Here is a 10,776-nt window from a genome sequence, read left to right on the forward strand (position 1 = left end):
CAAAACCCTCTCCAACTGTGGAATTGGCTCCTGCGGAAGTAAGTGACTAATTTTCCTGGGGGCACGCAAGTCAGAGATGTTAAAGGAAGAGCTTCCTGAATCGAACATTTTATAGTAGGTCAGACATTCTGGAAGATTCTGAGTGAAGTCGAGAACCCGATGAACATGGGTCTCATGCCATGGGGCTCACAGACTCCCAGGGGAGATAGACTCTGGACAAGTACTTCTATTAAAGCGTGTGGGCAACTATTTCTTGGCTACATGCAGGGCTGTTGGGACACATGTACTCCCTGCTCCCTCAGAGCCGTACTGAACGCTTGCTGTGTGCCAGGCACCTGTAGTTAGGCCCGGGAACAGAGCAGTGAACAGAGCAAACAGTAAGCCCAGCCCATAGGACTTACTTTCTAGGACAAATGTTTGCCCCAATGCCTCATGCTGAATGTGTGACAGGGGCACTGTCCTGCCCTGGCTGTCCACGTAAGCAAGAAAACCCTCCCCCCGAGTTAGAGGAAGGGGTGACCAAAGCCTGCTTGAAGGGCTCTACCCTGGACCCCCTTACTCCTGGACTCACACAACGTCGTTAGAAAGTAGGTGTGGTAGCCCAGCCTTCTCCTGTGTGGACGGAGAGCCAAAGATGAGAGCACATCCTTCGACTGACATTTTAACCCACGGGGTCTGCGCACATGGGCAAAGTTCCCGAACTCAGCTTGTGGGCCACCAGCTTGAAATATTACCAAACGTTCAGGCTCCTAAATATCCAAATAACAGCAGGATACCCCGGGCTGAGAAGTCCACCCACTTCAGTACCAAACAGAGTACAATGAATGAGGCGACACTGACTCTTGCGCACCCCTGCCGGTGCCTCCATTAACGCCACGTTTGAGAGTGAAATCTTTCTCAAATTAATTGGGACCCCTCACATCATGGCGACCCTCAGCCTACATTTTATCACCCACTACTTCCACGGAAAGAAGCGGTGAGAGAGAAAGATGTTGATCCCACACCTACTCCCCCATCGTCAAAGGCTAGTCCTGCCCCCCTGCTGGTTGCAGAGGGTCCTAGATGCACCCTAGGAGCACGTCCGTGCAGCCTCTTCTCTCCTGAGGCTGGGCTCAGGTGTTGTGGGAGGGGAGAGTTGCCAGATAAACCACACGATACCCAGATAAACTTGAATTTCCACAAATACTCGTTTAGTATAAGTATATCCCAGGCAGTGTTTGGGATACACTTCCACTAAAAAAATTTTTGTTGTTGTGTACGTAATACTCAAGTTATTTGAACAGGGGGCCCTATATTTTTATTGTAAATCAGGCCACCCAGGGCAGGGTATATATGGTCCACACTCACGGGAGGGTCAGAAGAAAAGCAAGTTCATCAAGCTGAAGGGAAGGCTAGCCAGGGCACCGGGGTGGCAGGAGCAGTGAGTTTGGTCAAAAGAGGATTCAGAGAAGAGAGAACCGTGAGATGGCTCCAGCTCAGCACCCCGGTGTCTGCTGTGTAAGCGAACCCAGGTTGGTCTGCTAAGGGGTTGGAGACATCCGGTTCAGGTGCCACCAACACCAAGGTGGATAGCCAGCCTATGACAAAACTGTGAGGCCACCTAGACCAGTAGCCCAGCTGACCCACCAGCTGACTGTCGATGCTGAGCCGCGCCAAGGTCAGCCCGGCTCGGCCCGGGGCCAGAACCGCTCGGCTGGCCTGCAGGTTCCTGAGCTAACTCCCGGATGGTTTGTTATGCAGCATAGGTAACCAACGCAAAGAGGGGGTGTTGGGACTTGGGAATTCCAGACGGAGAAGACAGTGTGACAGATTGAGGGTCCGAGCGCCCCAATTTTCTGAGTTCTCCCCAGTCCTCTCCCCAAGGACTGACACAGCAGGTTTTGAGGTCCCTGCTCATGCCTTCCATCTCAGGAATCTTCCAGCCCTGGAGAGCCAACTCAGCCGGGGAAAGAACCTGGCTCATGGGCAACCAACGTTCCACTGGCTGACTGCCCATGAGTAGCGTGGCCTGGACCAATCAAGGCCTTCCTGGCAATTTGTCAGAGCGCTGTAGGTTAGAGCTGCAAGGTCATGGGTCTCTAAAGGCCATGGAAAAGCAGAAGGATGCTTAGGAGAAACGGAGTAGACGCACAGAGAGACGCAGAGTGGCCCAGGAGAGAGAAGGGGGAGAGAGTGGCCCTTCTCGCACTCAGCACGGCACCGGGAATTTGCTGGTGATCTCTGGGTCTAGGGAGCTGAAGACCCTCACGCCAGAACCTTCTCTCCTGCTTGAGCTCCGTCTCAACGCCGGTTCCTTTCTCTGCACTGATTGACTTTCCTTGTCTGCAGTAACCCCATTACTGGGGGGATACCTACCAGACCAAGACTAGGCCCCTGCCTCCCAAATTCTGCTTCATAAAGAATTCAGGTTTATGGACTGAATATAGTTGAGGAAAGGCCACGTCAAATCCCTCATAATAGAATTGCACTTTAGGAATGACTTCAGCTAATCAATTAAACTTAAAAATATGTTTTGAGTTCCTAATGTGCATAGGCAGCGTATTTGTTCGGTCAATGATGCATTCACTCATTCGTTTGTTTAGAAACTACTCATTGAGTACCTGCCATTTGCCAGGTAGTGCTGGAGGTCCCAAGGTTGTAGGGGAGAACAAAATAGGGCACTGTTGTCATGTTCCCAAAACGGATTGTGTGACACACAGGTCCCCTAAGGAGCTCTATGAAAAGCTTAAATCTAAATAACTTTGGGGGGCACCTCATTAGGTACCTCCCTCTTAAAGATTTTAAATGCAGGGCGCCTGGGTGGCTCAGTCGGTTAGGCGGCCGACTTCAGCTCAGGTCATGATCTCGCGGTCCGTGGGTTCGAGCCCCGCGTCGGGCTCTGTGCTGGCAGCTCGGAGCCTGGAGCCTGCTTCTGATTCTGTGTCTCCCCCCCCCCCCCGCCCCTCCCCTGCTTGCTCTGTGTGTGTGCATCTCTCTCTCTCAAAAATAATAAACATTAAAAAAATTTTTTAATTAAAAAAAAGATTTTAAATGCATAATCATGTCAAAGGCACAGATAAGTCCTGCAGTAAGAAACTTGCTTTGCTTTCTTTAGTCCAGTACTTACCAAGGACATTGGATCACGGGAATATTTTTTTCCTATGAAACTTCTTTGCATGCCACAGATTGGGTGCTCTGTGTGACCCACTCTAAGGAATGGCACTCTGTGGTCTGCTTTGTCTGTATCTAGAGTCTTCTTTTTTTTCTTTCTCCTTCCTTCTCTCCTCCCTCCACCCATTTTCTTTAAAGAAACATCTGAGGCCAAAAGACATAGTGGTTCTGCCCAAGGTCACTTGGGACTCACGGGAAAACCTGGACTAAGCCGGGTGCCTTCCCAGCATAGACTAGCAGGCAGCATTAGAAACGCTCACCCTATACATAGGAAAACTAAAACAGCAGCCACCTCTGCCCTGCATTAAGTGAAAGGCACCGGTTTGAGATATGACGGGGTTTGAGAGGCAGGCGAGAGAATCCTCCGGGTTGATGGAGAAGGGAAACCAAAGAGGGACGGAGTCCCTTCTTGGGGAAGTTCAACTCTGCATCAGGCCAGGCTCTTCTGCGCGCATGCTCAGGGATGCTCTGCACCGGGGATACAGAGGCGGGTCCCCAGGGGCAGGGGGCGCTCGCGAACCAGAGCAGGTTGAATGCATTGGCAGATCCGCCGGGAGTCAGGGGCGCTGTTGGAGAATCAGAGCCCCTGGAGTCAGGACTGGGCCCGAAGGACAGGGACGCAGCCACAAGTGCCCTGTCGCTGAGTGATGGAGTGAGCGTCCCCATCGTGGCCACCACCACTGGGCCTCGCTGTTAGTGCCTGCCGCCTTTCGCGTGCTACAGGAGACATGCTTGGCTCAGATGCCTCCACCCAAGGCAGCGCCCTCTCTCTGGGGTCATCCCCCAGGCTGAAGCCGGAGTCCCTGAGGCTGGGAGCGCTCAGGAAGCTCCCTCCAGGCCTCACGCGTGAGAGAAACCAGACAGAACCCGCAGGACACCCCGTCTCCAGGTCCCACCAGCCTAGAGGCTGAATCCCCACCTGCAGCACTGGGCTCCTCCAAGCTTGTGGGGCTATACGTGTCTCTGAAGGTCACAGTTTCCTTGTCATCTTGGCCTCCTTGGAAAGGGGCTCCAAATCTAAGCTTCTTCCGACAAGATTTGAGGCTGTTTACAGAACGAAACAGTATGAAAGAAGGTATCTCAAAATGAAAAATAATGATAAGAAAGGCCATTTTAAAGAGTCTGAAAAATGCAGAAATAAATGTTGGCACTCATTTATAACATCCACACTGTGCACTGAATTCAGTTAGAAGATCTTGGCTCTTGAAGCAAAGGGAAATATGTGACCTACATAGCTTTTAGTGACAAGAGACAGCATGGATGTTTGTGGGCATAAAACGCTTTCATCGTCTCTTCCTGGAATCCAGCGCTGATTGAATTGGGTTTTATATTGGCACCATGCTTTCTGTTCTGATTTTAAAAGACACAGAAGTATTGTTCAAGTGAGTGACACCTTGAATGGCTCCAAAAAGATCAAGGGTACGCCACGGATGTCTGACTTAGCGTGATGAGATAAGACCGTCCGAACAATGGGGCTTTGAATTTGAAGTTCAGGTTTCAGGTGATCGGGACAAATAGGAAGCTAAATCGGGGTGCAGATTTTTCAGTGTCCACTAAGACACTTCCGCTCCCCCAGAGGGCTCTTCCTGAGGACTAACGTGCCCTGTAGCTAGATGAGTAAGACACTTAATGTCATCAATTGTACGGTTTAGCAAAGGAGAAGGCAGACAGAGCTGCTCTGCCAACAATAGGATTTTCAAGCCCCTCTACAAAAGCTGCCTTTATTAATGTTTAGTTCCATGAATCATACATGCCCATTATACACACTTCGTAAAAGCCATAAAAGCAATATGAAAAATCAAATGTAGTCCCTCAAAAACCCACCACCCAGACTGAGTCCCATTAGCCTTTTATTATACGTTTTTCTTATGTAAATACATTCAGGCTGAAATAGATGCACACACACACACACACACACACACACACACACACACACTGAAATGGACCCCTTCTAGACACACTGCTCCTTAAACATTTTTTAGACATAATAATGTCTTGTTTTAATAACTGTATAATCTTCCAAATTTTAGGTGTGCCATAAGTTTTTAGTTTGAAAATTCTCTTTTAATGGGCTTCTCCGTTGTTTCCAAATTCTAAAAACACCAAGATGCATACCCTTTAACTCTAGAGGTGGAATTCAAGTTGCTCACTTAAAGGACATGCAGATTACAGGATGCCGAAGCATCTTCGTTCAGATTACCTTCCCCGAAAGTTGTTACCCGATCAACTGGATAGCCATAGGCTATTTGAACCGTGATCTTTTGTAAATTGAACTCTCATATACACATGGATCTGTTTCCTGAATCTCTTGGCTAGAATGAAGCGTCTGTGTTTTTGAGCCCTGGTACCTTACGTGCTAATACGGTGGTTTTACTTCATGGAGCAAAGTGTCCTGTGTGATTTTTCTAGGATTTCTTAAAAACAAAATGAGCCTTCTAGATGAATTTTAGAATCTTTTTGTCAGAACCAGGAAGAGTTCTGCTGGAATGTGGATAGGAATTATATTGAATCCATAAATCAATCTCGAAGAAATTTATACCCTATAACATGTAGAGTCTTCCCATCTAAGAACAAGAAGAAGCTCTTCTTACCCTTATCTTTATGCTGAGGTTTTCTTTATGCTGATTCTTTCTTTCCTAAAACTCCTGCCCATTTCTTATTCTTATCATCCATGGGCATACTGTACGTTTTGTTGCTTTTGTGCATAAGACCTTTTCTTCCATCCAATGACTGCCTTTTATGCCATATACAGGAAAACTACAGGCTCACATCTCAACTGACCACCTCCATGAACATTTTGAACATGATGATTGCATCCAACAACTTTCCAGGCTTTCTCTTGGCTCTGCCGTCACGATAACGCATGGCGTCTGCATATAATGAGTATTCTGTTGCCTCACCCAGTGTATTCTGCTCAGGGCCGGAGATGGAAGGAAGAGTCTTGAAATTTGGATTTGCAAACGGGCTGGGGGCAGAGTTGAGCAGCTATCTCAGCAAAAGGTAGCCTCGGCTGGAATGTTCTAAGATTGGATTTTTTACTGTCCTGGCCCAAAGCCTCCAAGTCTTCTAGATTCATCTGCACCTGTAGACATGTGTGATTTTTGTGCACAAAAGAGCTCCTGATTAACAGTTTCCTTCCCCCCCCCCCCCGCCATCACATGAACTCTGGTAGCCTCTGAGCCCCCTTGCCCCTTGTCCTGAGACAGCCACCCTCCCTTCCAGACGGAGGATGCCCAGCTGCGCTCCGCTGAGCTCCCCAGCCCCTCCTGCCCCTAGGGTGTGTTTCGGGACAGCTGACTGTTGTTTCCACCATGTGCTCTGTCAATGTGAAGCTTTGCTTTCTTTAAGTGGTCTGTGGGGTCTCGGACAGAGCGGGAAGAGGTTCAAGACCAGGAGGCTTTCCCTCATTTTCTCTTGGATCTTGTTCTACCTGAACACAATGGTGAGATTTCAGGCCGCAGTAAGTATCTTCGAAGAATCACGCTCGGGGGGGGTGGGTGTTGAGACCTGGCATGACTGATGTTTTAAATACTGTCTCCCCACCTGCTTCTTTCTTTGGTTCCCAATTCTATAGCCAGGGCCTCTTACTCACTTTGCTTTTCATTGTCCGTTCCTTCTACTCTCAACGAGAGGAGCTCCAGAAAATCCCTTACAAAAAGAATCATCATTTCCATTATCCTGGAGTGGAAAAAGGAAAAAAAAAAAAGCGGCATGCAGATTGTGCAAGTCGTCTAGAGAACAAAAACGCATGGCTTTTCCCTCCAGTTCTAAGAATTGGGCAAGTCGTTAAAAATAACTGAAAACCATCAAAATTTCTGAGAAGTACGCTGCTTCAACTCTTTCACATATACACACATATATAACTGCACATACATATATAATCACACACATATATATATAACCACACATATATATAACCACACACACATACACACACACATATACACACATATATATAACCGCACATATATATATAACCACACACACACATATATAAATGCACATATGTATATACATACACACACACACACACACACACACACACACACACAGTAAAAGCTTGGATTGCGAGTAACTTGTTCTGTGAGTGTTCCGCAGGACGATCAAACATTTCTAATAAACTTCAGCTTGATAAATGAGCGATGTCTTGCAATACGAGTAGTACATGATGCCGAATGTCACATGATCACCACTGAGCCAAAGGTTCTCCGTGTCTCTCACCGCAGCATTGTGGGTGATCATCTCCCATGCTCGGTTGCTTGGTCTCAGGCCGCGGTGCTTGGCAGAAATCAGTGATCAGAAATCAGTTTTTCAGAACGCTGGAAGGTGCCCACAACGGGCACTAGTGTATTTTTTGTCACTTCAAAGCACCTGTGGACAGTCCTTTGCTTTTCCATCCAAGAGTGAGCTTAGGGATGCTTTGCTTCATTCTAGGTCAGGCTGCCTGCGGATAGAGACCCTTTCCTCTGCTGCCTTATTGCCAGTTACGTTAAATACAGTATATGACAAGAGTTTATTAGCACCGTACTGTAGTCAACACCCATGCAAGCGTATACCACGGCCCCCACACAGAAGAAGATTCCATTGATAGATAGCAGATTCCTATCTATCCAGATAGAAAGATTCCACTGATAGATGGCAGTGATTCCGTTAGTGATCGTGAACGTCGTCCTACACAACAACCCTCCTCTCTCTCGTCTCCCTCACAACAGCCATGAAGGTTTTCAAAGGCAAGTGCAAGTTCATTTGTTTATTTTTCTTTGTATTTTATATTTTCTTTATTATTAATTATTATTATTTATTCTTTATATTTCTTTATTATTATATTTATTATTAATATTATTTATTATATATATTACAGTATTCTATCATTTTCTACGAGTATTTTTGGGTTGTAGAAACGAATCATCTGAGTTTCCATTATTTCTTATGGGGAAATTCACTGTGATATACAAGCGCTTTGGATTGCAAGCACGTTTCCAGAACAAATTATGCTTGCAAAGTATATATGTGTGTGTGTGTGTTATATATATATAATCGTACACACTCATATATAACACTTAAATCCCAGCTCCTCTCTTTACTGTGTAACTTTGCAAAATTACTTACACTTTCCTTTTTGTTTTTTAATGTTCACTTATTTTTGAGAAAGAGAGAGAGAGCGTAAGCAGGGGAGGAGCAGACAGAGGGGGACAGAGGATCCGAAGCAGACTCTGTGCTGACAGCAGAAGACCCAACGTGGGGCTCGAACTCACAAACCCTGAGATCATGATCTGAGCTGAAGTTGGACACTTAACTGACTAAGCCACCCAGGCGCCCCTGGAAAGTTAAACTTTCTAAAATGTTTTAATGTTTATTATTTTTGAGAAAGAGACAGACAGACAGAGGGTGAGTGGCAGAGGGGCAGAGAGGGGCAACACAGAATCCGAAGCAGGCTCCAGGCTCTGAGCTGTCAGCACAGAGCCCGACGCGGGGCTCAAACCCACGAACCGTGAGATCATGACCTCAGCTGAAGTCAGATACCTAACCGACTGAGCTGCCCAGGTGCCCCAGGTACTTAAACTTCCTGAGCCTCAGTTTTCCTCATGTGTAAAATGGGTATAATAATGTCTCTGTTTTATTAACAGTCCTAATAACAGACTCCTTTGAGCGCTAAGTGTGTCCGGCACTTTCCCAGGCACTTTGCATGCAGTATCTCACTTAATCCCCACAATAATTTCAGACATAGCTGCGATTAGCACCTCCCCTTTACAGGTAAAAGAACGGAAGCTCGAGACAGTTCCATAACTTACCACTGCAGCTCAGGGCCCTAGCAAACACACTCGGAGATTTGCGTGCAGGAAGCGTATTGGCCAACGCTCTCGGGAACAATCCCCGCAAAGAAGATGGGTACCAAAGACCGTCCTGCAGACCGCAGAGAGAATCACATCGTAGAAGCAGAAAGCATCTCGGCTTACTCCAGGGCAGCTCACTGCCATCATGACAGGAGAAAGGCATTTTTCTCTGTGGATATTTGGAGGTTGTGTGGTAATTTCACAAGCAGATTCTCTGCGGAAGAACCGGTTGGAGACGATGAGGGATATGTTACATGACACGACCCCCGAGCACAAATTCATCTAATTCATCCGAGGTCTTCCCACAACAGTGTTCTTATAAAAGCAGCCCATTGTCTGTTCCTCAGGCAGTTGCTTGAGAAGATTATTTAGAGCGTTTAATTGATGTATTTTGATGCTTTTCACCTGAGATGGTAACTGATGATACGTTCGTCCCATCTTTACTACGTGTTCAATCTTGGGCGGATAATACTAAAATAATTTTATAGCACTGAAAAAGACGGGAGAGAAAGTTAAGGGAATTGGAAAATAGGTCAGAAGAAAGTCTCCCGGGTACAGAACGGAGAGATAAAGCTAAAAATACAAAGAGGGGTCAATGGATATAAACAGTGCCATCAGAAAGGCTAAGATACACATAACTGAAGTCAGAAAGACAGAAAAGAGAAAATGCACAGAAGCACGTCTTAATAATGGCTAAGAATTGGGGCGCCTGGGTGGCTCAGTCGGTTAAGCAGTGGAATTTGGCGCAGGTCACGATCTCACGGTCCGTGGTTCGAGCCCTGTGCTGACAGCTCGGAGCCCGGAGCCCGCTTCAGATTCTGTGTCTCCCTCTCTCTCTGCCCCTCCCCCACTAGCACTCTGTCTCTATCAAAAGTAAACATTAAAAATTTTTTAAAAATAATAATAATGGCTAAGAATCTTTCAGAACTGATGTGAGACATCACTTGCAAAATTGAAGATAACCTAATAAATCCCCAGGAGAATTAAATTCAAAAACAAGAAGAAGAAAAGAAATCCAAACACAAGTGCAGCATCGTTTTCAATTGCAGGCAATAAACACAAAGATAACTTTTTCAAGCAGCCCAGGTGGTGTGGTCACCTTATTTTCAAGAGGACACCGGCCTCGCGTGTTTCAAGGACCCCTGTGCACACCAGAAGGCAATGGGAACAGATAGAGGATGTCATGAAAATAACTGCTGATGAAGAAAGGAGAATCCTCTCAACCAGTCACAATATCCTTCCAGGATGAAGGTGAAATCAAATGGCTTCCGAGGAGGAAAAGCAGAGAGAATTTGCCAACAGCAAACCCCACTAAGAGCAAGGATAAGCAAGGTGGAAGGTCAAATGCGGGAAGGACTGGAGAAGGCAAACCAGCAAACATGTGGGCTTACCTAAGTAAACATGGCTGTGTGCAATTATAATGATATAACTGAATAATGTTTACATGGATTTGCAAGTACACAACGACAACCACAGCTGGTGTGTTAGGACAGAGGCCTGTGAAATGCAGGCGTTCTAAGTCCCTTGTATTATCCAGGAGGAGGGTCAAAGTACTACTTAGTGCTTTTCCTCGGTAAATCAAGGAACATGCTCCAGTTTTAGGACGAGCGCTAATAAGTAGTCCAAGTGTTTGTCTTCCAATTTAGCAAGGAAAAATAACATAATAAAAATATCGACCCTGGGGAGCCTGGGTGGTTCCGTCGGTTGGACATCCGACTCTTTGATTTTGGCGCAGGTCGTGATCTCACGGTCGTGAGATTAAGCCTTGCATCAGGCTCCACATTGAGCGTGG

This window comes from Puma concolor, chromosome B3 (assembly GCF_028749965.1).
Source record: "Puma concolor isolate L17-30 chromosome B3, mPumCon1.1.hap2, whole genome shotgun sequence".
NCBI lineage: Eukaryota > Metazoa > Chordata > Mammalia > Carnivora > Felidae > Puma > Puma concolor.